Source organism: Propithecus coquereli, unplaced genomic scaffold (assembly GCF_000956105.1).
Source record: "Propithecus coquereli isolate 6110/MARCELLA unplaced genomic scaffold, Pcoq_1.0 Scaffold20, whole genome shotgun sequence".
Lineage (NCBI taxonomy): Eukaryota > Metazoa > Chordata > Mammalia > Primates > Indriidae > Propithecus > Propithecus coquereli.
Genome location: NW_012144967.1, coordinates 13,872,365 through 13,875,901, shown reverse-complemented (window position 1 = coordinate 13,875,901; position 3,537 = coordinate 13,872,365).

Genomic DNA, 3,537 nt, shown 5'->3' with positions numbered 1-3,537 from the left:
GCGAGAACCCTGGGCAGGTAGCTGGGAAGGGAAGATGGAGGCAGAGTGTGGCGAGCAAGGACCAGCTGTTTCCAATCTTGAGGAAGCAGCACCCCCCCAGCACGGAGCCAAACGTGCCCTGGCCCAGGAGCAGGCGAGGCCAGGAGCGGCGGGGGAGCGCTGTGCAGCCGCAGCTGGCACGCGGCGGCGGCTGAGAGGCACAAGTGCGCATGCTCCCGGCGCGCACGCACAGCATGGCGGCCACTTCGCCTCCGCCCGCCAAATTTGCTGGAAAATGTCTCTTGTGGTCTACTCTGCCAGCAAGCATAGAAGGAAGTGAATTCTGGGGAATGCGGTTCCACCTAGCCAAGTTGCCACGGATAAAGCCACCACAGGTTTTGGGATGGAGCCCAAGAATTTGCATTTCTAATCAGGCCCCAGGTGACGCTGATGCTGCCCACACAGAGAATCCCCGCCCCGCGTGAGCCCAGCAGGATGTTTCTTGTGCCTGTCTCAAAATTTGCGCTACGTCTGTGTAGCCCCTGCCACCATATTCCAGTTGTACCCCCAATTTTTGTGACAACTACAAATTCTGCCCCACCTCCAAATTTCCAAAATGCTTCTTTGAGAGTCTACACATTCCACAAGAAGAAACTCCTGGGTTTCTCTCAGCAATTTTAGGCAGATGCCCCAGAGAATCCCTAAAAGGACAAAAGGTGATGGGCCCTACACGTTGACGGCAGCACGATCCACCCAGCTCAGCTGCGGCCAAGGAAGGAGGAGGTTCCCTGGCACATAAAAGAGAAACTTCAGGAACTGTTTTGGCCTCACAAAAATTCAAGGTAATAGAGAAAGACTACGTAGCAATTTGGAGAGGATTAAAGAGAAGGAAGCAAGAACTCCAGCAAGTAGCAACGGAGAGAAGGTAAGTCATCCAATTTGGGGCAGCTTTTTCACATGTGTGCGCAAAAGGATGTTTTCCAGAATAGAATGTGTCACGGTAGAGAAGGATGTCACTAGGGGAGGGGCATGTTGAGGCCTGTCCAGGGGAGTGAAGAATATTCTAACAGGACACGTCTCTGGGGGCTCAGCCCAAGCCCCCTTCTTTGGAACTGCCGCCCACTCACGCGAGTCCTCTAAAAGGGCGCGTTAGCCAGTCCCACCTGGCCACAGCCGGTCGGACCAGAGTGGGCATCTGACCCAGGTGCCCCAACCCACTCACAGGGATGAGGGCTTAAGGGCTGCAGTCAGTGCCAAGACCAGCTCCGCGTGTGTAAGGCTGGGTTTCTGGGGAACAGGAACGAGGGTCTGCGGAAGGAGACGGGCCGCGTTGACTGGAGCACACGTGGAGAGAAAAACACGGGTAGGAAAGAACCAGCAGCCTGAGACAGGTGGACAGAGAGCGAGCATGCAGTAAAGACTGAATGAATGAACAAGACGCGAACAGTCGCCCACCATGTGGTCTCTGTGACGGGTTATTGTGAATGAGTCCAGTTATTGGAGGTTGGGAAGGAAAGCAGCGTTCCCCGCAGCTGTGGGAGGAGGTGACGCCATAGGTCTGACTCTCTCAACTAGCACTTGCTAAGCATTAGTGTGTGCCGAGCACGATGCTGGGTGCTAGGATATGAGAGACAGAGGTGTGTGAAATATGACCCCACTAACTGGGGGCACTCGGAGAGGGAAGGGGGTCGTATGTTCTGCTTGGCTGGAGATCAGGCGTGATCAGGGGAGGTGCCGAGTTGTATTCTACCTCCAGACAGAACAGCATAGGAAAAGACAGAATGAGAAAGATGCAGCCCCATCCCGGGGAGCAAAGGGAGCTGGAAATGCAATGGAGAAAACAGGCCGTGGCCAGTTTGTGGTGCTCTGTGTACCGTGCCACGGAGTTGAGCCGGAGTCCCTGAAGGAATTAAATGGCATGACAGGGCGGTCTGAATGGATAAATGAGGTGGCTGTTACCATTTCTGGATGAGGGGATGTGGGGCTTCTGCTGGAACAGTCAGAGATGTGTGATCACGTGCTCAAATCTGCGGTGGTTTGCTATTTTGGATGCTCGTTTGCTATTTGGAACGCATTTGATGTATGAAGTGTAACTCAACCAGTCGACGAAGTGGTTCAGATTTTCCCTGCCCAGAGCTACCTTAGACCTGGGAGAAATGGATGCTGGGGAATGATTCAGACACAAAAGGACAAATGTCATGGGATCCCACTTACATGAGGTACCTCAAGAAGGCAAATTCACAGAGACAGAAAGTAGAATGGGGGTTGCCAGGGGCTGAGGGGAGGCAGAATGGGGAATTAATGTTTAAGGGGTACAGAGTTTTAGTTTGGGAAGATAAAAAACGTTCTGCAGTTAGTAGTGGTGTAGTTGCACAATAATTGAATGTACTTAATACCACTGAAGTAAATTTTGTCATGTATATTTTACCACAATTGTTAAAAAGTGGAAACCAAGGCTGGGTTCTTTAGAGGACCCCACTCCAACCCTCCTCTGGCTGTGCCCCTCTCCATGAGGGCAGAAGCACACAGGGGAAGGGTGTATGCCCACAGATCCTAACTCCTCTTCCAGATCATCTTCCATGCATACAGGACCCAAAATTCCCGGTCCAAATGTCCAGAGTTGCTTCCAGAATCTACTCAGCCTCTTTTCCAGTTCTGTCCCCCCAAGGGCAGACTATGCAGTTGGCGTGTGCACTCTAGGCCTGCAGGGTGGCCAGGGGGTGACTGTTTGTGGGGAATGTGGACAGAGCTCCTGTGTACAGAGGGGGTGTCCACATACTTGCATGCAAGGGCTGTCACAGGTCAGAGCAGGAGGTAGGAGGAGAAGGGGGAGGACAGGTAATGGTCCCTCCCACACCACCATGTTCCATCCTGGGACTCTGAGGAGTCCAAAATTTAAATTCAAAAGCTAGCTTCATGACTATACACTCTAGGATGGCTATAATAAAAAACAGACAATAGCAAGTGTTGAAGAGGATGTGGAGAAATTGCAACCCTCATACACTGCCCTTGGGAATGTAAAATGATGCAGCCTCTTTGGAAAACAAGACTGGCAGTTCCTCAAAAGGTTAAACGTAGAGTTACTGTATGACCCAGCAGTTCCACTCCTAGGTATTTATCTGAAAACTAAAAACATATGTCCACAGAAAAACTTGTACATGAATGTTCACAACAGCATTATTTACAATAGCCAAAAAGAGGAAACAAGCCAACTGTCCATCAGCTGATGAATGGATGAGCAAAATATGGCATATCCATATACGGGAATATTATTAGGCCCAAAAGAACAATGAAGTACTGATACGTGCTACAACATGAATGAACCTTGAAAATGTTAAGCCAAGTAAAAGAGCCAGATGTAAAAGGCCACTTATTATACAATTCTATTGATACTAAATGTTCAGAACAAGCAAATCTATGGAGACAGAAAGTAGATTAGTGGTTGACAGAAGTAGGGGAAGTGGGGGCCGGGCGCGGTGGCTCACGCCTGTAATCCTAGCTCTCTGGGAGGCCGAGGCGGGCGGATTGTTTGAGCTCAGGAGTTCGAGACCAGCCTGA